The sequence below is a fragment of the Equus przewalskii genome, chromosome 23 (genome assembly GCF_037783145.1).
Source record: "Equus przewalskii isolate Varuska chromosome 23, EquPr2, whole genome shotgun sequence".
In the NCBI taxonomy this organism is placed as follows: Eukaryota; Metazoa; Chordata; class Mammalia; order Perissodactyla; family Equidae; genus Equus; species Equus przewalskii.
This window is the reverse complement of record NC_091853.1, coordinates 18419325-18444488: the sequence shown is the minus strand read 5'-3', so window position 1 is coordinate 18444488 and position 25164 is coordinate 18419325. Positions and strand designations below refer to the sequence as shown.

The window sequence follows — 25164 nt, the reverse complement described above, 5'->3', positions numbered from 1 at the left end:
CAAGGCTGTGTGACCTTGAGCAGGTTACTTTAACTCTCTGTGCTTTGGTTTCTTCATCTATAAAATGAGGACAATAATAATAACTAGGGCTGTTTTAAGGATAAAATTGGTAAATATACAGCACTTATAAGAGCTCCTGGAACATAGTAAACACTCAGTAAATATTAGCTATTATTTCTAAAGAGCTATTTGTGAGGATCAAATGAAACATTTGTAATCTTTGAAAGCTATACAATTGATCATGTTACATCAATAATAAAAAGGAGAATTATATCCTCTTTAAATCACATTATTTGGGACTTGACAAGGATTTATGGGGCTCTTCTGGTGTATTTACTTGAATTTAAACGCAGCTACAGAAGATAAACACAGCTATTTGAAACTCATGTAATGGCACTTTTTTAAGTGTTTTAAATCATTTAACACTTTGTCAAGATCTGTATAAGCTCATTATTTTGGAATCTTGGAGTCTTTGTAAATGCTCTCTAAATTCACCATGTTTGAGTAAAAAAATCTCATTAGACTTAGAGTCCAGGGTTCAAATTCCAGCCCTGCTATGAACAAGCTGAACGCCTTTCAGCAAATCATTCAGCTTCTCAAAGCCTGAGCCTCCTCGCACACAAAATTACCAGAGGTAGCGATACTCTCTGTGGTAATATCCAACTATAGAATTCCATGTGTTGTAGGTTACGATAAACATCACCATCTTTGTTGTTTTCCGCATAGATTTTAAAGGACTTGCCTTAAATCATACATTTGGAATTTCAAACAAACAAAACAAATACCATTCTCCTGGCTCCCAGACTGAAACTTTCAATTCAACGAATCTCAAACTTTCCAAATCAAAACGCCATAGAATTCCTCTATATTGAAAATAAAGACAATTGAAGAAAAACTCCACAATTCTTAGCGAGCTGACACTAGCTGAAAGTACTTTTTTACTTTTAACCTTTCTCAGGCAAAATCATACCTCTACAAGTTTGGTGAAAGCAAAGATCAAAAATGTTTTCAGGGGCCGGCCCGGTGGCACAGTGGTTAAGTGCACACGTTCTGCTTCGGTGGCCTGGGGTTCGAGGGTTGGGATCCCGGGTGCAGACAAGGCACCGCTTGGCAAAAGCCACGCTGTGGCAAGTGTTCCACATATAAAGTAGAGGAAGATGGGCACAGATATTAGCTCAGGGCCAGTCTTCCTCAGCAAAAAGAGGAGGATTGGCAGTAGATGTTAGCTCAGGGCTAATCTTCCTCAAAAAAAAAAAATGTTTTCAAAGGCAGATAAAGCCAAGTCATCCTATTCCTACAGCCTGAGACCAAGAAACTACTTGTGCTGCTGCCCTGCATTGGTCTCAATATGGCCCGACTGTAAGAAAATTGCAATGACCACCAGTACCTGATACCATCTGTACCCCATCAACGGACTGACAGTGACTGGCAAAGGACAGCAGGAGACACAGTAGGTTGGCAGATGAAAGAGACGAACATAAAGCACTTTAAAGTCTTTCATTTTCTTACGGGTTATATTAACACCAGACAAAGTGGACTCCACTACAGGGACACTCCATATGACAAAAGGGTCAATTCATTAAGAACACATGGCAATCTTAAATGTGTATGCACCCAATAACAAAGCTTCAAAATACATGCAGCAAAAATTGACAGAACTCAAGGAAAAAGGAGACAAATCTACAGACAGAGTTGGAATATACATTCTTCTTTCAGTCATTATATTAATGTGCCAAATAGAGAAAATCAATAAGAATACAGAAGGTTTGATCAACGCTATCAACCAACTTCATCTACTTGATATTTACAAAACACAACAGCCCACAACTGCATAAAATACCTTTATTCAAATGCACATTGAACAAGTGTTTAGAAGGACCATATGATGGGGCACAAATCAAGTCTCAAAAATTTCAAGGAACTTAATCATACAAAGTATTTCTCTGAGTACAACATAATTAAATAGAAATCAGTTAACAATATACAGAAAAAATCCAGAATTTGGAAATCAACACATCTACACAATCCGGGTAAGTCAAAGAAACAATTTAAATGTAAATTAGAAAATATCTCAAACAATGCTAATGAAGTCACAATTTGTGGGAATGTAGCTAAAATTGTGCTTAGAGGGCAATTTCTAGCTTTGAATGATTATAACAGAAAACAAGAAACGTTTAAAAATAACGACCTAAGCTTCTACATAAGGAAGCTGGAAAAAGACAAGCTAATTAAACTCAAAATAATTAGAAGCAAGAAAACATAAAAGAATGGAACACAATGAAATGATAAACAGACAATAGATAAAATAAAAAAGCCAAGAGCTAGATCTTCGAAAATATTTTTAAGGTGATGAACTCTGTCAAGACTGATCAAGAAATAAAAAGGAAGAAAGAAAAAATCACAACTACCAATATCAGGAATGGAATAAGGATATGACTACAGACCTTATAGACCTCAACAATAAGAGAATATCATGAAAAACTTTATGTCAATAAATTTTCCTACTTAGATGAAATGGGAAAAGTCCAGTATAAACACAAATTATGAAAATTGACACAAAAAGTATTTTTAAAAAAATCTGAACAGCCCTATAACTGTTAAAAATACTTAACTTTCTGGGAACATTTTAACTTTCCCACCAAGAAATCTCAAGGCTTAGATGGTTTCATCAATGATTTCTATCAAACATTTAAGGAAGAACTAACACCAATTTTATATAAACTCAAAATAAAGGAGGAGTAAATTTCCCAATGTGTTTTTTGAATCCAGGATAAACCTGATAATAAACCTGACAAGAACATTACAAGCCAAGGACTCTATTGAATATAAATGCAAAATTTCTTAACAAAATATTAATAAATCAAATCTAGTAATATATAAAGAGCATGATGTGTCATGACTAATAAGCTCTTTCCTGTGACTGCAAGATTAGTCATTCAGTGTAATTCATCACAACAGCATCTCATAAAAGCATAAAAATATGACAATATTCAAATCCATTAATTTGGAAAACTAGGAATAGAAAAGGAACACCTTGAATTTGATAAAAAGCATAAAAGTAAACTACTGCTTTCTTTCCTCCGCTCTCACCAACTCTTCTGACACCAAGTATGTGGGTTTTTTCCCCACACTAACTTGTTCTTTGACACCAGCTGAGTGTCCTACTTATACGATCTACCTTGAGTTAGGGTTAGATCCCGCAAGTTAAGGGCTCCCACAGATTGCACCAACTTCAGATACCAAATGTAACTCCAGGCCTCCTGTACTTCTAACTGACCAGCTATAAGTTGAAGGTCCCTACAACTCCCTCCTCAGGATCACTAATTTTCTAGAATGACTCACAGAACTCAGGTAAACTCCTACTTACACTTACCAGTTTATGTAACAAAGGATATGATAAAGGATGCAGATGAACATCCAGATGAAGAGGTACATAGGATGAGGTCTGAAAGTGTCCTCAGCGTAGCAGCTTCTGTCCCTGAGGAGCTGGGATGCACCACCCTCCCAGCAGATGGATTTGCTCACCAAACCAGAATTTCTCCAAACACTGTACTTTAGAGATTTTTGTGGAGGCTTTATCATGTAGGCATAACGGATTATTAACTCATTCTCTCACCCCCTCCCCTCCCTGGAAGATGGGAGGAGAAGCTTAAAACTTCCAAGCTTCTAATCATGGCTTGGTCTTTCTGGTGACCAGTCTCCACCTTCAAGTCATTTGGATGATTATCCAGTTGACAATGAGCCCACCAAGAGCTGCTTCATTAGAACAAAAGAAGCTCCTATCATCCAGGATACTTTAAGGTATTTAGGAGCTCTGTGTCAGGAACGGGGGTCAAAGGCAAAATATTAGAAAAAAAGATGCTCCTAGGATTCCTATCACTCAGGAGATTACAAGGGTTTTAAGAGCTATGTGTGAGGAATCAGTGGCAGATGATATAAGTTAATAATATATATCTTCTTTTGCAAGGCATCTGTAAAAACAACACAACAACAATATACTTAGTGGTGAAAGACTAATATATTTCTCCTAAGATCAGGAACAATTTCTCCTAAGAATGGCTCTTCTATTTAATTTTGAACTGGAAGTCTTAGCCAATGCAACAAGGCAAGAAAAAATAAAAGGCATAAATATTAGAAAAGAAAAATTTTAATTTCTTTGTAGATGACGTGATTTTGTACATAGAAAATTCTGACAACTCTATAAAGAAGCTAATATAATTAATAAATGTTTCTACAAGGTTTCAGGTTACAAAGTCCATATAACAAAATCAGTTAGATGTCTATATACTAGCAGCAAATGACTGAAAAATTAAAAAATTTAAATATCATTTACAATATCATGAAAAACAAAATATTTAGGAATTTAACAAAGTGTGAAAGACATCTATAGCAACAACTGTAAAATATTGCTGAGAGAACTTGAAAGCCTAAATAAATGGAGAGATGTAGAATGTTCATGGATTGGAAGACTTAATTTTGTTAATATGGCAATTTTTCCCCAAATTTATCTACGTGTTCTATGTGAAATCTATGTATCTATGTGAAATCACATTCAAAACTCCTTAAGGTTTTTTAAAATAGAAATTGATCTATTTCTAAAAATTTATATAAAAGTGAAAAGGATTGAAAATAGTGAAAACAATCTTTAAAAAGAAAAACAAAATTAATGCACTTACACTACCTGATTTCAAGGTTGGTTATAAGCTATAGCAACTAAGATGGTATAATATTAATGCGTAGATCTTCAAATAGATCAGTGGAGTAGAATAGAGAGTCCAAAAATAGATCCATGCTAGATGGAAAACTGTTGACGAAGGTGTCAATGCAATTGAGTTGGAGAAAAATGTCTTTTCAACAAATGGTGCTAGAAAAAACGTATATCCATACGGAAAAGAATATAGTCTGAACTTCTATCTCATGCCATATAAAAAATTAGAGTTTGACCATAAAACTTAAGATATAAAGCCTCTAGAAGAAGATTTAAGAGACTATCTTTATGATCTTAGGATAGGCAAAAGTTTTGTAGACAAGATAAAAATGTTCTAATCATAAATGAAAAATAATCAAGTGGATTTCATCAAAATTAAAACTTTTACTCATTAAAAGCACATTAAGAAAATGAATAAACAATCCAGAAACTGAAAAAATATTTGTGGCACATATATCTGACAAAGAATTTGAATCCAGAACATACAATTACCACAAGTTACAATAAAGACAATCCAATTTTTAAATAGGCAAAACTTGAAAATATAATTTAAAAAAGAGGAGGTACAAGACATAAAAGTGGCCAAGAAGCACATGAAAAGGTGCTCAGCATCATTAGTCCTCAGGGAAATTCAAATTAGAACCACAATGAGATACTACTACACACCACTCAAATGGCTAAAATTTGAAAACTGACAATATAAATATTGGCAAGAATGTGAAACAATTGGAATTCTCATGTTACTGGTGGGACAGAAAAATGCAGCAACCACTTTGGAAAACCATGCGTTGGTTCTTTATAAATTATATATATCCGTACTCTATGGCCCAATAATTCCACTTCTAGGAATTTACCCAGGACAAATGAAAATATGTCCACACAAAGACTTTTGTAAGAATGTTCATAGAAGCTTTATTCATAATTGCCAAAAACTGGAAACTAAGACATCCATCAATAGGAGAATGATTAAACAAATTGTGGCATAATCATAAAATGGAATGCTACACAGCAATAAAAAAGAATGAACTAATGACACCCATAACAACACGAATGAATCTCAAAAATCTCAAAATCGCTTTGTTGCTGAGCTAAAGAATCTGGTTGTAAAAGAGGATTCCATTTATAGAAAGTTCAAGAATAGGCTAAACTAAGCTATGGTAATAGAAGTCAGAACAATGGTTGGGAGGAAGGGAGGAATTGACTGTAAAGGCGTACAGGGAAATTTTACAAGTTGCGGAAATGTTCTGCATTTTTATTGGGATCTCGGTCACATAGGTATATACGTTTGTCAAAATCCATCAAAATGTACAGTTAAGATCTGTGCTCTGTGTATATTAATAAATAAAAATCTAACATTTTCAAATACCTTATTTTCAAATATGCTTTGCTTTTAAGAAAAAAATTATAAAATAGCTAAATTAGGCTGTGATTAGTCAGAATGCAAGATAATTTTTTCTCTGGATACTTGCTTGAAAGTTCTAAATGACAAGCTCCCTCAGTGTACTGAAAATGACTAGATTTACAAATATATAGTTTAAAATAGCTTTTTAGGAACATATATGCTACATAGAATCAGCTCAAAAATTGGAAAATGTCTCAGTCATCTCGGCTCCAAAGAATCTATCAGGCATTTGACTTAATAGTCCCAGGAGTAGAGCTAACTTTAGACCATTTTGCAAGGAAACAGGCCTCCTAGTAGGCATGTCACAACTGTGAGCTACCTATGCGAGTTTTCGTAGCACACGGGGGAAAAAAATGTTCCAGAGGATCAAGAGCTATAAGAAGCAGCTTTTGCATTTACAAGCCAATCTGCCTACATGTGACATTTTCCTGGATGGGCAAGTATCTTCAGTTTTATCTTGACATATCTACTGCTATTTTTTTAAAAGCTGCTTTTGCACACAAAAAATTGCCATTTTACATATCGCAAAAGACTTAAAAATCTCCCTCGAATATGCAAAAAAAGTCAAGTGGCCTCTGGAAAATTGGTTCTATTTTTATCATTACTGAGAATGGGTAAAATTAAGTTACATAAGTTTATTTGAGCCCTACATTTTATCTTAACTAACTATGGTAAATATAACCTACACGTGATAAGTATAACGAAGGATAAACAGTATAAGCAAGATGGTTCTGATTACCTGCTTTCTTAATGACCATCTCACTATTTAAAGTTTAATCATACCATGACTTACATAAAAATAGAAAAGAGTCAAAAAGATGTAGTCAGGACTCTGTTATGTGGAACAATCTCTTTTCTCCTCAGAAAGAAACAGACAGACACCAATCCCGCCAATGGCCTCCCATTCCAAAAAACCAGTAAGCTAAGGGCCACCTCTCCTTGAATTCAGCATAACTCATCACTGCCATTAACCCTCCCTGTGCTGCCATGACCAAAGTCAGAGATTATGGCCAGGGTTGAGCAAAAAAGGAGATCCATGAACCTGCCAACAGTGCTTGGCTGGGTTTGGTCAGGCAGCAGGATCTGCAGTGCCACTCCCAAAAACAACTTGATAATTCATTCCATACTTAGCTAATACTGAGTGGGGGACCAGGAAAGCAATTTAATCTCATTGAAGTGGGACGCTACATTGAAAAATTATTATTTGTTACCAGGTGGATTTGGTACATACCTAGTCCATCTTGGGCTATATCCAACTTAGTCACTAAAGAAACTGGAGATGCTTTGCAGAAAATTCCACTGCTAAAAGCAATGCCACCTCTTTGGCCAAAACTCTAAAAAGAAGTATGGAGCACTTAGAGCAGGTCCTAGCATATAGCAGGCTATCAATATATATTTGTTGAGTGAATGAATGAACTGTGTAGGGCTCTCGCATATTGCTGAGCAACTCCAATACTCACGCATAAAATTACACTTTATTTATGGGTTTCATTTGAACAAGTATATTTACCTAAAATAACAAGAGTAGCTTGTTTTCACGGATCTGCTGCATAGCTGGTGGAACAGGGATAATATTTTGAAAACATTAAACTTGTATACTTGCCTTGCTGCTCACTACCCAGTAGGATCAAGAGCATTTAACAGTTTTGGAGGGGGGATAAAGAACAAAGAAGTTATTGTTCAGCTTTAACTTGCAAATTATATTTATTAGTTCCATTTTCAGTTTTGATCACCAGGTTTTATGGAGAAGGAATGGATTTTGCAAACTCAAAAGGCTTTCCTCAAAATACTAAGAACAAGAGGCTGAAAGAAAGCAGGGAAATGAAACCAGAAAGAACTCAGGATATAACTCTCAACTCAAAGGAAGGAGAAAAACACACTTTCCAGTTACCAGGGGAGCTGGAGATGAGAGGAGGGTGAGAACAAAGAAGGAGTTCAGACTCAGTTCTCCTGACTGTCCTCTATGGGTCAAAACGCTTAGATGGGGATGCAAGTGGGACCAGAAACCCCCAAGTAAGCCAAGAGGAATCCAAGTACAGAGGGACTTATTTCTCAAAAGAACAGCCTTCTAAAAATGCAAACTCTTTCAAGAAGACTAGCATTTCACATGCCATTTTCAGCATGGTACCAGATAATCGCATAGGAAGCATGGAACGTTGTACCTCTCACCATAATATGTAAAGAGAAAACAGATCGACATCCTAGGCCTTCCAGGAAAAACAAAGCCAAGCAGCCTGAAATCAGGGTAAAAGGCCACAGTGAACAGGGACTTTGTGTCTAGAGGCTGTGGCAGGACCCAAATTCTTCAGGGGAAGATAACAGTTTGATGCTAAAAACTAGGCAGGACAGCCATATTTCAATGACCACCAGCTCAAGACGCCCAGAGACAAGATCTGACCAGCCACACCAATCAGAGATCTAAGAAGACAGCCCAAGCTCCATCCTGGCACCATCAGCATCCACGCTTTCTCCCTGCATCCGGTTCATATTAGGAAGGAAAGGGGAGGGGAGTGAAACCTCATGAGAGAGGAGAGGGAGAAGCTTCATAAGGAGTTTGAATTGTAAACTGATTGCATTTTTATCTAAAAGACACTATTTAAATTATCTCTTACTGGCAATTTTCAGTTTCCTTCCCACATCCCACATCCCTACCACCATCAGCAGAAATAAGAATTTGAAAACTTGATTAGATCAGTTATATAACAATAATTTTAAGTTCCGTTCTTTGTGTGTCTGAGTTATATTAAAATAATAGTAATAATTAGTGATGGCTATTATTACGTGCCAGGCACTATTCTAAGCTCATTACAGTTATTAACTCATGGATTAATCACAACTATTCTTTCAAGTCGGTACTATTCTGATACCCATTCTACAAATGAGGAAATTGGAACACAGAATCACACCGCCAGTAAACGAGAGCCTGGACACACACCAGGTAACCCAGCACCAGAATCAGGACTCTTAACTCCTCTGGCAAACTGCAGGTACACTTGAGGGAATTTGACTTTGCAAACCAGCAAGCAGTACAGCTCAGATTTAACTCAGGTGGGTCCAGCTACAATCATAAGCTCTTTTCACCAAACTATGGCTTCTTTCCTCTTCCCCTTCTTCTGATAACAGAACCACTTTTCCTTTGGGGAGCTGCACCTTTCCGTAAAGGCCTGTAAGTCAAGGATCCCCAGCAAAACCAGCTAACCCGTGAACCTCTCCTCACCTTAAACAATAATTGGTTACAGGGGCCAGCAAAGGACCCAAGCAAGGCCAATCAGAATCCTCCTCAGAGACTGAAACAGACCCTGGGAGACAGAGGGAATCTCTCCTGTTCGGAGATTGTAGGTGTTGCAGTAGACATGAGTCTTCTTTTTGGTAACCAGCATCTGAATCACCTTCTTATGTGAGGAACTCACCACCTTGGGAGTCGAGCAGAGAAGCCAAATATGCCAGATATTCGCTTTCTCAACCTCCCTTGCGGCTGTTGTGCGAGCATAAACGTCAAGCAAGGAGAGTCAGAAATAAAGACGCCAGGTTTTGATTAGAAGTTAATGACCCAGAGAAGTGGAGGCTGCACAAAATCTATTTCTAGAGAGGATGAAACACGGCAGCATCTACACCCAGTTTCCAGAGACAGGCTGCAGTTCTAGCAAAAGTGTTTGAGACCCAGTGCCTAGGGTTGCTCTTGACAGCACGAGATCAGTGGCTGTGCCTTCCAGGGGGCCGTGGCAGGTCAGTGAATCATGTCTGCAGGAAGATTGCAGTATGGTTTCTGACAGGGAGCCTCCGGGACTTCACTTCCAGTCTTCCTGGATCCAGGTTCTGCGAGCTACCTGAGAAATCTTTTAATCAATCTCTTCTACTTAAAAATAGACATTTAGTTTCTTGTGCTTGAAACTAAGACTCTGCTTTCGTTTTCTATCACTGCTATAATAAGTTACCACAAACTGTGTGGCTCAAGACAACACAAAATTATTCTCCTCTAATTCTGGAAGTCAGAAGTCCTAAAGTCAGGATGTCAGGAGGGCTGCATTCCTTCCTGGAGGCTCCAGAGAAGAGCCCATTTCCTTGCTCTTCCCAGCTTTTGGAGGCTTCTTTCTTCCATCTTCAAAACCAGTGATGTCGCATCTTTCTGACCAGTGTTCCCTTGTCACATCTTCCTCTGAGTCCCCCTTCTTCTACTTTCCTCTTCCACTTTTAAGGACACCTGTGATTACAATGAGTCCACCTGGATAATTCAGGATCATCTCCCTCTTTTAAGGTCAGCTGATTAGCAAACATTAATTTGATCTGTACCCTTCATTCTTCTTTGCCATGTAACTTAACATATTCAAAGCTTCCAGGGATTAAGGACGTTGGACATCTTTGGAGGCATCGTTCTGCCTATCGCAGAACCTAAAGGATGCTAATATCTGTATCAAGTATGCTTACAAGCAACAGATGCTTAGGGAAACAGGGGCAATCTGGAAACTTATCATCTGACCTGATTGTGGCTAAATGCAATAAAAATCCATTTGGTGTTAATGGATGAAACTCTGGTAGGCCACAGCAGCCAGGGGCAAATGAGTAATTATATCATTACCTATGGTCATCTGGAATGAAGAGTTCATTCGAAGCAAGGCTTTGGAAGAGGCAATGTCATATAACTACCGTGTAAAAGGAATGAAGAAAGGCAAGGACAGTGAGGATGGAATGGTGGTTGTTGATGGCATTTGATAGCTTAAAGAAAGAGAAGGATATTCTCAGAGCTAAAAATTATTGCTAAAAATACAGACCAATAATCAGGGATTTCTATAACAGCTCTATATTAATCTCCTATGTCTTGCTCTTGCAGGCCTATAATAGCCCAAAAACGAAGTCAAAGATTGATGTCTGATGTTGCCAATTTCCAATGCCAGTTAAATTTACAGCTTAGGCAGCTCTCTCAGGTGAAACTAAGGGCAGCAATAATAAAAGAGTAGAACCCCAAGCTTTGGAATAAGGGCATATGGGAAGATTCAGATGACTGACTACACTGAGCTCTACACCACCACTGAGAGTCTATTGCCAGTGGGAAAAGCCTCAAATCCTCCTTTAATGAAACTGTTCCCGCCTTGCTGAAAGGTCTCAGAAGACTTCACCTGGCTATTCTCTGTAAGCCTGAGATGCTGCAGTGGAAAGGGACTCCACTGATTTTAATGAAAGCACCAGGATTCGAGGGTCACATTCGAGGCTGAGTATTAGTATTTAATGATCAAATGCAAGATTACATAACGGGCAGAATTATCTGACTTTCAACGATCCTTTTTGAGGGCTAATTAATTTGGGGGCCCCTCAGATTGAACTAGTGGTTAGCCCACTAAAGGTCCTATTTGATTTATATAACAAAAAAATTCTAGGTCTGCAGACAAAGGGCTGATTTGAGCCACTATAATAGAAAGCCACTCTCCTCATCCAATTATCTGGTCTGAATCATTTCATAGACCTGGAAGGAAAGACCCTTTTGAGGAAGAAACCTACAATCACGTGAAAGCAGGTTTTGTACGTCCTCCTATCTTCTCCTATGGAAACTACGGGAAGTATGGCCATTTGACAAGATAACTATGCATTGGAGAAAAGGAAATAGCCACTCCTTTGAATCTTGATTGACGTTGGCTCTAAAATGTGTTAATTCCTGGAGACACATCCCGTGGTGTACCATTCATAGTCAGGGATTATAATATCAGATAAGTCCACCTACTCATAAGCCCAGGGCGACCATAAACCCATCATGCGTAGGTTTTGAGTGCATAGCTGGAATAGGTATACCCAGAATTGGGCAGAATACGCACATTAGTTCCCTGAGCTGTGGAGTATTATCATAGAAATGGACGAGTAAAACTCTTTGAATTCCCACTGCTAACACAAAGACTAGTTCCACCATCAAAGGCTTGAAAGATGCACGGATGGTGATTCTTATCACATCTCCATTTACCTTACCTTTTGATCAGTGCAGCAGGAAGAGGGGTCTTACAGAGTAACAGTGGATTATCATAAGCTTAATCAAGTAGCATTATTATTTTTTTTTAATTACCCACAAGGAAGCACCTTAACGCTGACTTTTTTTTTTAAAGATTGGCCCTGAACTAACATCTGTTGCCAACCTTCCTCGTTTTTTTTTTTTTCTCCCCAAAGCCCCAGTACAGAGTTGTATATGCTTCTAGTTCTTCTATGTGGGACACCACCACAGCATGGCTTGATGAGCGGTGTGTAGGTGCACGCCCAGGAGCCGATCCCATGAACCCGGGGCCACTGAAGCAAAGTGGGTGAACTTAACCACTACAACACCAGGCTGGCCCCTCAAGTAGCATCTTTAATTGTACCTGCTATGCTACAGGTAGTCACTTTGCTTAAGCAAACCAACATGGTCTTTAGTACCTGGTATATAGCTATTAATCAGTAAAATTCTTTTTTCTTTTCTTTAGTATGCAGACACCAAAATCCCTATCTTCATCGTGTTTCTTCAGGTATGTCGACTCCTTGGTTCTGTGCTAAAATCTAGTCAGTGGACCCCTTAATAACATCATCTCATATCTCACTGATTCCCTCTATGACAAAAAGATGTGTGTTACACTAGAAACCCTGGGAAGCCAAAGTATATAAGAAGAAGAAAAAATTCCAAGGTAATATCAGCATCTGCAACTTCAGTAAAGTTTCCGGGGTCCACTGATTTGGGACAAGTTGAGATAGCACCCCCAAAGTGGAAGGAAAGTTGCTAACTTTGCACTTTCTCTCACTGAGAAAGATTTGATGGCCCTCTTTTGTATTTGGGAGACAACATACCCATAAATGTGCTTCTCTGACCCATTTACTGGATGACCTATAAAGCTACTCACTTTGAGTGGGGCACAAATCAATAAACGGCTTTCTGTCTGGTATGAACCATGGTTCAGGCAGCTCTGCCACTTGGCCTTTAGGATCCATCAGATCTAATAGTGCTTAAAATATCAAGTGAGGTAAATGAGGATGCTGGATAGAGCCAATGGCAAGTCCCAATACAAGAGTCATGTGGGGGCCCCTAGAGTTTTGGATCCAGGCCATGCCCTTTTCAGCAAGTCATTATTCCCCTTGTGAGAAACACCTTGCTGCTGAACCCTGATGGAGAATAATTGTCAGATCATGGGACACCAGCTCACCATTGTGAGTGGGTTATCTTATCTGCCTCACCAAAAATTGGGTACACCCTGTAGCATATCATTATCAAGTGGAAGTGTTTTTCTACAGGGTTCAAAGCACTAACGCCTTCTGAAAGGATAAGTTGTGTGAGCAAGTGGTTCATACTTCCAGCATGCCCACCTACTTCTGGCCTAATGCCAGCCCTCCTCAGTCCACACTCAGGACTTCAGGAGAGTAGGCTGTGAATAACTGACTGCAAAGGAAAAATCTTGAACTGGATTTAGAGAAGACTCTGCGTGATGTTCTGGCCCCATCTGAAAGGTTTGCTGAAATGTTTCACTCCCATATAGGGTTGTCCCTGAGGGACAGTGAAGAAGCACAACTGCCCTGTGAATGGAAACTTCAGATCCCTTTTCCAATTCGCCTGTTTATAGTGATGACTTGAGGTTGGATGTATACAGATTCATTGGAATGTGGACGGGTTTGGTAAGATGTTCAGATCTTTGGAAGGAATGAGAGTGGAGGACTGAAGGTGGGGTTTGGAGAAAAGTATGTAACTCTCTGAATGGACTCAGATCACGAGAATACCTGTGGCTCACAGGAATGCTCACCAAAAGATGCCCCAGAGGAAGTGAACAAGATGGCAGGCTACATCCTCCCACTGCCCCCACCCACAGTGTTTGCTAATTACATTCATGAGCCATGTAGCAATGTTTGCAGAAATGAAAGCTATGTGTGGACTCAACAACATGAACTGACACTTATCAAGGCTACCTGGCAACTACCCAAACCAGTGCCCAATTTCTGAAACAAGAAACAGCTCTTAGTAGCAAAGGACAGCACGCCTGCCGGAGGACCACAGACACCTGGTCGCAGTCTGACTGCGCTGGACCCTTCCCTCACAAAGGATGTGGTGATGCCCTCACTGAAAAGATCATCTACTCCAGATTTTAATTTTCTTTTCCTACATACCACACTTCTGCCAATTTGTAGTCTAACCTAATGCCTTGGACACCACTTCTGTAACCCTCACAACATTGCTTCTAATCAAGGAATTCACTTCACAGAAAAACAAAAGCAAATAAAAAATAGATGACCACAAGATTTACTGTCTTACCGTTTACCCTATCTCCAGAAAGATATGGCCTTAAAAGAATGGATGTATGACCTTCTCAGGACTCAGTTATGGTCTCAGCAAATACGTTGTAAATTTGGGATTCAGTCCTAGAGGATTTTCATCTATGTTTGAAAGTGACTAGATATTTGGTATTATTTCTCCTGTCACTAGAATACATAAGCCTAGGTAGTAAAATGAAAGGGGCACCTCTTGAGATCACACTTAATGACCCGTTGCAAATTTTTTGCTTCCCGTCTCTACAGCTGTGGACTCTTCTGGTTTAGCCATCTTAATATCCAAGGACTGAATGCTTCCTCTACGGAATACAACAACTGTTCCACCAAGTCAGAAGCTGCAACCGCCACTTTGACATTTCAGGCCACTCAAGTGATGGGCGACAGCAACAACAGCAAAAAAGGATGACAATTTTGTTAGGAAGTATGATTAATCCTGACAACAAAAGGAAAGAGAATTGCTGCCACAGAGAAAATCCCGGGAAATTGCCTGAGATGCCACCTAACGTTGCCACGGCCAGAGATCTTGGGCTTTGAACAGGGTGCCATAACTATTGAAGTTGTAGGATGACTATTTGCCATAACTTTTGAGGCTGTAGGATGACTATTTGTGGGAAGGAGAAGAGGTCGTTTTAAGTCGTATGATGAGTGTTTGATGTTGTATGAGGACTCATTGCATTATGTCAGGTAGGAATGGCTATTTTCAGATACGCTAGGAACTATATAAAGAATGGGGTGTGTTGATGTCAGGTAGCCAAAAAGGCAGACTGCAATGGACATTTGCCATCTTTGCGGCTTCCCTGAATCTGAACTCTCCTCTGCTGCATGTGTTATCCCTTACCTCAGAGACGGAGGTCACCTCCCACTCTAGGTCACACACATCATTTCCTGCCTGATACAGGGAGTATGAAATTCTGGAGCTCCTGGAAGCCATATTTTCTGAGACTGAAAATGCCAGATACTTGCTTTTTCTGCCTCCTTTGCAGTCACATGACCCAGACTCTGACAAGCAGACATGTTCGCCCCAGACTTTGATTGGAAGCAGTTGAGGCCAAGAATCAGGGACAACACAGAGTCTATTCTGTCACGGTTGATGGCAGCAGCAGCATGACATGCATTTCCAAGGCACAAGTGGCCACATTCCTAATAGCAGCAGCCTACAGTGTCCAGTGTAGGTGGTAGTGGGAGCTGTGGCATTTGACTTCAGAGATCTGGGGTATTATTCCTGCTGACTCTGTAGAAATCTTCGAAATTATGTGATATCCAGTTATCTTTTAGTAGTTCCTCTCTGTTTAACTTAATAAGAGTTAACTTTTGTTAATTACAACTAAGAATCTTGATTGGTTCAAGCACAAAGGCTAAACAAGTCTGGAGCTGCTGGGAGCTCACATATCTTACTACATGAAGAGGACTCGCCTGTGAACAAAGTCATCAAAGAGGAAAACAGAGCTGAAAGCTGTGAGGATAGAAGAAAAGCCATGATGCTAGAATCCCTAGATCCAGCTATGCCTGAAGTCCAGATTTTTCAGTTATAGAAGCCAATCAATTCTTTTTCAGACTTAACTGGTTGAATTGCTTTTCTAAAACATATTACCAAGAAGTACTACTTTATACAGCCATGATGCAGGATTATCAGACTCAGCTGGTTTATGGAACAGAGGTACTACAAAAATGCTGCTGTCTTTTTCATTTCTGGAGGACAGCATTGATGTTTTCCTCTCTCTCATGAGGCATTACAAGTGCCTGTGCTGGCCATCACCCAAACTCTGAGGTTTCTTGAAGTAAAAAAAAATTGGCAATTTTTTGCATCAATAATACATGTCTTTGATGGAAAAAATAAAATTAAAAATTAAAATAAAGAGAACTAAAAAGAAGAAAAATTAATTTACTTTTTGCAATTAGCATTGCTAATATTTTTTATATATTTCTTCAATCTTTTTCTACGTTTTTCAAAAATAGAATCTTAATGTAAATGTATTTCATAAGCTTTTTTAAACTTAGTACCTCTTAAACATCTTTTCACGCTTCTCTACATCATTTTTTGGAAGGTGATCATAAATTTTACATAGACAAAATTTACATAAGATAAAAGTTACCAATTTTAAGTACAATTTGATGAGTTTTGACATATAAATAAAGTTCTGTAACCACTATCACAGAATATAGAATATTTCCCATCATCCAAAAAGTTACATTCTCCCCTTTTGCAATCAGTTCCCCAACTTTTGCCCATTATTTCCAAAATAATTTTTTCTCTCCTTCCGTCCACTTTTTTCTAGGACTCCAGTAACATAAATGCTAGACTGCCTTTTATTAGCTCACACATCACTAACGCTTTGTTCCTTTTAAATTTTTTTATATCTTTGCTTCATTTTGGATAGTTTCTGCTGCTATATCATCAAATTGACTGATCTCTTCTTTAGAGTCTAATGTGCTCTTAATCTCATCCAATATTTTATTTCTGATATTTATTTTCTGATATTTTATTGTCTTTTCTGATATTTTATCTTGTCATTTCTGTTATTTCTGATATTTTTTATTTTATTTTTCATCTCTAAATGTCCCATTTAGGTGTTTTTTATATCTTCAGTTCCTCTCATCATCATGTTTTCCTCTACCTTTTTAAACCTATCAAATATATTTATAATAGCTGTGGTGATGTCCTCTTTCTGCTAGTTTCACCATCTCTGTCATTTATGAATCTCTTACTATTAACTGATTTTTCTCCCGACTATGAGTTGTATATTCCTATATCATGTACAACTGGTAATTTTTTTTCTTTTTGAGGAAGATTAGCCCTGAGCTAACATCTGCTGCCAATCCTCCTCTTTTTGCTGAGGAAGACTGGCCCTGAGCTAACATCCATGCGCATCTTCCTCTACCTTCTATGTGGGACGCCTACCACAGCATGGCATGCTGAGTGGTGCCATGTCCGCACCCAGGATCCAAACCAGCAAACCCCAGGCCGCCGAAGCAGAACATGAGCACTTAACTGCTGCACTACTGGGCCAGCCCACAACTGGTAATTTTTGACTGATTGCCAGAAAGAGTGAATTTTACATCATCGGTTGTTAGATTTTGTTAAATTTTTTTAAATAGCATTAGGTTTTGTTCTGGTTGAGTTATTTGCAATCAGTTGCATCCTTTTGAATCGTTTTTAAGCTTCTTTAGGGCAAGTCTAGAGCAGCCTTTGGTCTAAGGCCAATTTATCTCCATTATTAAAATGGTAACTTTCTAAGAATTCTACTCCATGGAATCTGTATACTCTGCGTAGTGGAAACACGAATATTTTCCAATCCTGTGTGATCCAGATATTGTTCTATCCACCCCTTCTAGCAGTTATTTCCCTGGGCCCAGATAGTTTCCTCTCACATGTGTACAGATCAGTACTCAGTCAAAGACTCAAGGGGATCCCTGTAGAGACTTCTGGAATTCTGTTTTTGTGAACTGCTTTCTCCCCAGTACTCCACTCTGAAAATTCTAGCAGACTTGACTTCCCCAAACTCTGATCTCCATCTCTTCAATTCAGCAAGACCAGCAGAGACACACACCCCCACAAGCAAACCTCCTCCAGATGGTAATACAGTGCAATTTTAGTACTCATCTTATTATTTCCTTTCTCTCAGAGATTACCGTCCTACACTGACTGTTGGCCAATGCCTGAAAACCATTATTTTGTGTAATTTCTCTGACATCTTATTGTTTAAAGAAGTATGGTAAATCCAAACCCTTTTGCTTCTTCTTGTCTGGAAGCAGAAGTCTGCAGCATCATTTTTAATGAGTGCCTAGAATTCCATTAAATGGATGTACCATCTAGATCATAGGTATTTGATTAGAGAAAACATGTCCTGTCCACCATTGTACCCAAAGTTTCTGAAATATGATGGAATTTGGCATATAGCAATAAATTAATATTTATTGACTGAATAAATTAATATTGAGACTGTGTATCTTTATTTCTTAGCATAAAATATGCTGAATGAATATTTTTGTTGCTAATCTTTACTAGAATCCTTTAGTAATAATTATTTCTTTAGGATACATTTCTCTATGTATAAATATTGGTTCAAAGAGAAGGTAGATTTTAAGGCATTAATATTTCTTGCTAAATTGACCAAATGGAATCAATTTACAACCTCATTGGCCAATAAGCTTTTCATGAATGTTTATTTCTCTATATCATTGACAAAATTGGATATTCCATTTTTTAAATCTTTACTAATTCTATAGGTTTAAAAGGTTAGCTTATTTTACTAATTATTTAATTTGTTTGATTAAGTTGATCATTTTTATGTTTTTGTTTTCATGTGTAATCCTTGGGTGATTATGACTCAAAATTTTTGTGATTTGTCTATTAATCAAATAGACTATGGGAAATTTTAACCCCTGCAACCTTCATTCTGTATTTAGTTCAACATCCAAAGCTTAAAGGAATATTTTTTTTAACAATTGTTTTTCTACCGTCATGTTTAAGTCAGCTCAAAACCAAGGCATCATTTACTACTCCAATGGCCAGTATGTTCAAAGGATCCAGCAGTCTGGTAGAATCAAACAGCAAAGAGACAAAGAAAAGAACTATAATTAAAAGCACTTTTCACAAATCAAAAGTGTAAGCTCATTACTGTTTTATGGAGCAGATGGTATTAACGAGTAACTAAAGACGCGGGTTCATTATTACTGTCCCCGCCATATTCCTTTGATATAAATGGCCCAGTAGGTGTGAGGTGCTTACCCAGATGATGACATTCAATAATTAATGTGGTACCTGGTCTCTCTGCCTGAAGAAACACTCAATGGGGTCAATAAAGAAAGACGCACAGTACTTGAGAGAAAAAGGAACATTCTTACCTTATCAAAGAGCTAATTTACTTTAACATTATTTATAATTGCAAAAACATTGAAAATTTCCAATTTCATAGAAAATGGTTAACTAAATTATGAGACCACCTCTAACTAAAGAAATATATTGCCATTAAAAATAAGATGTTTCTAAAGAATGAAAGTAAACTATTATCTTACACCATACACAAAAATTCACTCAAAATGGATTAAAGACTTGAATGTAAGACCTGAAACCATAAAACTTCTAGGAGAAAACAGAGGCAATATGCTCTTTAACATCAGTCTTAGCAGCATATTTTCAAGTACCATGTCTGGCTGGGTAAAATAAACAACAGAAAAAATGAATGGGACTATATCAAACTAAAAAACTTCTGCACAGCAAAGGTAACCATCAACAAAATGAAAAGACAACCTAACAATTGGAATAAGATATTTGCAAACCATATGTATGATAAGGGGTAATATCCAAAATATATAAAGAACTCATACATCTCAACAACAAAAAGACTAACAACCCAATTTAAAAATGGGCAAAAGACTTGAAGAGGCATTTTTCCAAAGAAGATATACAGATGGCAAACAGGCACATGAAAAGATGTTCAACATCACTAATTATTAGGGAAATGCAAATAAAACTACAATGAGATATCACCTCATGTCCATCAGAATGGCTATAAGTAACAAGATGAGAAATAACAAGTGTTGGAGAGGATGTGGCGAAAAGGGAACCCTCATACACTGCTGGTGGGAATGTAAACTAGTGCAGCCACTGTGGAAAACAGTATGGAGATTCCTCAAAAAATTAAGAATAGAACTACCATATGATCCAGCTATTCCACTGCTGGGTATTTATCCAAAGAACATGAAAACAAGAATGCATAAAGATACATGCACCCCTATGTTCATCGCAGCATTATTCTCAATAACCAAGACTTGGAAGCAACCTGGCTGTCCATCAAGGGACGAACGGATAAAGATGTGGTATATATACACAATGGAATACTACTCAGGCATAAAAAAAAAAAGATGAAATCTTGCCGTTTGCAACAACATGGGTGGACCTCGAGGGTATTATGCTAAATGAAATAAGTCAGAGGGAGAAAGTCAAATGCCATGTGATTTCACTCATAAGTAGAAGATAAAAACAACAAACACACAGAAACAGAGACAGGATTGGTGGCTAACAGAGGGGAAGCAGGGAGGGAGGAGGATAAAAGGGGTGATTAGGCGCATGCGTGTGGTGATGGACTGTAATTAGGCTTTGGGTGGTGAACATGATGCAGTCTACACAGGAACTGAAATATAATAACGTACGCCTGAAATTTATATAATGTTATACACCAATGTTGCCTCAATTAAAAAAAAAGTGCTCAGTAAAAAATAATGACATTTCCAAAAAATTGTTATTGACATGGGAAAATGTCCATGATATAATGTTAAAACTTTTTAAAAGACAGGCAACTGTATTTTGCATAAATTACAATTATGCAAAATGTGTATGAATATAAATATATGCACAGATAAGGGACTAACAGGAAATACACTAAAATCGTTAACTCTGTCTAGTAAAATAATGAGTGATTGATTTTTTTCTTCTTTTTTCTCCTATAATGACAACAAATCACTTTTCTAACCAGATAAAAACAACACCAGAGTTCACTTTTTAAGAGAGAGATACACACCAAATTGATAATAGTAGTCATCTCTATGAAGGACAGTGAGACTAGGGTGAGTAACGGGAATTTGCTCTTCCTGTACTGTCAGAATTCTTTAAAACAAGAATATACTCTTCTATCACTTGTATAATGAAAATATTTTTTTAACAAGAGAGAAATGGTGGAATATATTTTGGATATTTTCTTTTTTTAGTTTCTTCGCATTTTGTATTCAAGTGAAAACCTCCATTCTAACATTGCAATTTAATATTGTGAAAGGCAGTCACCTTACTGTTAGAAAAATACCTTGATTTCTGGCCCATGTCTACCACTTATTAGCTGTGTGACCTTGGCCTAGTCACTTAACCTCTCTGTGTCCCAAAACTGTCATATGTAAAATATTAAATTGATACTTTCTTGCCCATCACCATGATCTAATTTATAAGAAAGTACTTGTGAGCCATAAAATGCTCCTCCAATGCAAAGTGTCATTGGGTGGTAATAAAAGTACACTGCCAGAGAGCAGAAAAGAAATTTTTCAAAACTTGTTTAACTTTGCCTTCTGAACAAGGGCAATTTAAAAAGAGAGGGATTGGAAAAATTTACTGAAGTAGAATGATGGAAGTATGGAATTGGGAAGTAGAAACTTCTCCCCCTCCACAATAAAAAGGAAATAAGAAAAGTTAATATTATTCTCTCCCACTCTCCCTCTCTCTCTCTCTCTCCCTCTGTCTCAACAGATGAAGAAACTGAAGTTCAGAGAAGTAACTTGACTTTGGAAAATTCACATGGAACCGAGATAAAATCTCAGACTTCCAATGTCTCACACGCTGAAAATACCAAATTCACATTAATCTCCTAGACTTTAGTGAGGCTCATTAACAAAGGTCTGCAGTGGACCTGCAGCTCTGTCACCAGGCCACTGGGGAGACACGAGCTCACTTGAAGAAGGACCAGGCTCACCCTCAAAACAAACCAGGGACTGACCGCTCTTTGTTCAACCCTCACATCTGCCCTCCGACGTGTGCTCTTGTTGCCATCAATGAACTGCTCCAGTTACAAGCAAAGACCACCCCCTCCAATTTGTGCACTAGCTCTAGCCCTTTCTGACATTACTCCATAAATCTCATTTCTTGCTGCTATATTTTCGATTTTTTCTTTTCTACTTGATCATTGCCCATCTTGGGAGAAAAAATACAAAGTAAAAAAATAAATAAATGCTTTTGACTCCACTCTCCCTTCCACCTATCCCTTCATTTCTCACCTCCCTATTAGAGAAAATCTTCTCTGAAGAGTTTGCTGCCTCCAATGTCTCCCCTCCCATCCTCTTAAACACTTCCACTCCAGGCTTTTGCCCCCACCAACCCCCAGTGACCTCTATATTGCTCAATCCAAGGATCAATTCTCAGCCCTGGTCTGACTTGATCTATTGGCAGTATATGACATTCCCTTCCTATTAACAAGTGTTCCTTGGTTTTCTCCCAAGACACTTTGGTTGGGTTTTCTCCTACCACTCCACTGCTGCTTCTCAAAATCCTTTGCTGCTTCCTTCCTTCCCTTTCACCTTCTCTTTTAGCCGGAATGACCAGGGCTCAGTCCCTGCGCCTCTCCTCTTCTCTATCCACCATCACTCTCTTGGTGATATCATCTAGCCTCACACCTCTCATCTGATGACTGCCAAATTTTTATCTCCAGCTCAAATTCTCTCCTAAACTACAGACTTCAATCTCCTGCTCAACACCTCTATTTGGATGTTTAATAGACATCACGAACTTAACATTCACAAAAATGAATCCCGTAAACTTCCTCCAGAATCACCCACGCCCTCAGAACTAGTGTGCATTTTGGACAGATCCCTCTGGCTGCTGTGTTGAAAAGAACTGTAGAGGGACAAGGGTACTATCTTAAATTTTGCAGATGAGAAAACCGAGGCTTATGAAGGTTGAGTGATTTATTCTGGGTCACACAGCTAATAAAACATGAAAAGTCGCTCTTTTTTTATGCCTTATGCTCTTTACCATTATGTTATACTTCCTCAATAAGTAGGATGCCCATATTTACCTCTTTACATGGGCACTCCTAGTTTACAGATGTTGTCCTGGTGTGATTTAATTATGCCCACCTTTTACCTTTAGATATGCCCTGGTCTGGATCACAAAGTATATGAGATAGATAATAGAGAGAGAGAGAGAGAGAGAGAGAGAGAGAGAGAGAGAGAGAGAGAGAAATGTATATATCAATACCATATAACATATATATTTTATCCAACCAATAAGCAGGATGGGGCTATGCGGGTACTAATGTAGCTCATCTCATTCACTGTCATTAGCATCAAATACTGAGTGAGATGAATACTGGGTCAGGAACTGTTAGCTCCCTTCAGCTGCCAAGCAATCATTTCACTCTGGGAGATCAATTAGAAATTCCCCAGTGGAAAAAGTCAGTGGCTCTTTCACTTTGGAGTTCCCACATCCTCCCCTCTCACTGACCAGGGCTCACAGAGTAATTCCTCAACTCTATTATTACCTCACTCTTAGCCCCGCAGTCCTTCACTCCTACCATCTGATGGACATTTTGAGTCAGATTTGGTGCCAACATCTTGATACGCCTACAATCAAATATCGCCTTACCCTGCAGACTTCCTCAGTCCTATGAATGAAGCCATCTCTCACCCAGACTGCAAGATCAGCTTTCACCTCCTCCTCTGCTCCACCATACCTCCTTCACATCATCCAGTCACCCAGGTTTGTCAGTCACCAACAGACTTCAGATCTGTGTCACTGGGGAACTGTAATAACCTCTGCCCCTGGTCCCTGCAGAAGCTTTATTTGGAAAATCTCCCACAAGTACTGCTATAATTACAGCACTCCTTTTTCCAAAGCATGCATCCTCCAGAGTCCAACCCAACTCATACACCCTCCAAAGAACCCTCCTGACCCTGCACAAAGGCATTTCTCCCTCCTCTGGATAGCCATCAGGCCTCGTCTGTACCACTTGCTCAAAACTCCTACCTCCCGCTACTGTTATCCTTTCTCTTTATCTAGAGTATGGGACCCTGAGAGTTGGGGTCCTATCTCAGACATTTTTTTTTATCTCCCTCAGGTCAAACACAGTGATTGATGCTAACTGTTTTCCCTGTTTGGTGGCAGGAAAGCTAAAGGTCAGCCAAATTGGGTGATATATACACTGAAAGAGCTTCAGTGACAAAACCAGGATTGCAGGGGAGCTCCAAGAACATCTTTCCAATCTTCCTTAGAAAAGCTGTAGAACTGTTCTTTAGATTAGTCATATACTCATATCATTTCATCAAACCCCTGAGAAGAAAAGATTCTCTTTAATAAATACATCTGAAAAAAGTAGTTTCAAAGATGAAAATATATGATTCATTTGCCCTAAGCAACACTGCTAGACTTTTTCATCTTTTTGATATATTTTTCATTTACATATATCTTCATTCTGGAAATTTTGTCTAAACTTTCATTCCTTAAAAAACAAATTTGGGGGGCCAGCCCCGTGGCTGAGTGGTTAAGTTCCTGTGCTCCACTTCAGCAGCCCAGGGTTTCGCGGGTTCCGATCCCGGGCGCAGACATGGCACCACTTGTCAGGCCACGCTGAGGCAGCATCCCACATAGCACAACCAGAAGGACCTACAACTAGAGTGTACTACTATGTACTGAGGGGCTCTGGGGAGAAGAAGAAGAAGATCGGCAACAGGTGTTAGCTCATGTGCCGATCTTTCAAAAAAGAAAAAACAAATGGGGATAAATTGGTTGAAAGAGAATAAATTTATATTTTTGAACTTCAATATGCTCACAAAGTACTGTGTCACTTAACTCCTCTATTTCTTTGAAACAGTCAGTTAGGAAGCATTTTGGTAAAGCAGAAAGAGAACTAAATTGGGACGAATCTGGCCACTCAATATAATGTACCCCAGCCTCTGTCTAATACCTATTCACTCTCCAATACTTTTGTTCTCCCAGTATTTGTGTTTTGCTTCTTCCCTGTCCCCTCCCAACTAAAACGTGCCTCCACGAGAGCAAAAATGTTGTCCGTCTGCTTCTTCAACCACTAGTTGGGGGCTGAAACTTAAGCAAGTCACTTAGCTTGATTGGGTCTTAGTTTCCTCGTGGATAAATTTTAAACATTGAACTAGATAACCTCTCCATTTCTCTTTGAATCAAATATTTTATTATTTACGCAATATCATGAGAAGCATAAAAGAGAAGGCTAATTGGGGTTTGAGGTGGCCAAAAATCTTTAACCAATTCGGGAAGCTGCTCTAGCTAATTGGATATATT

At 38.5% G+C, this 25164-nt stretch overlaps 1 long non-coding RNA gene across 1 annotated transcript in view; it reads right to left on the bottom strand.

Moving 5' to 3' along the window:
- Nucleotides 1-10500, bottom strand: part of LOC139078866 (uncharacterized) — a 32293-nt gene extending 21793 nt beyond the window's left edge. The window contains exon 1 of the long non-coding RNA XR_011532017.1: nt 9328-10500. This is a non-coding gene — a long non-coding RNA (uncharacterized lncRNA). The remainder of the gene's footprint in view (nt 1-9327) is intronic.
- Between the last annotated feature and the right edge of the window lie 14664 nt (nt 10501-25164).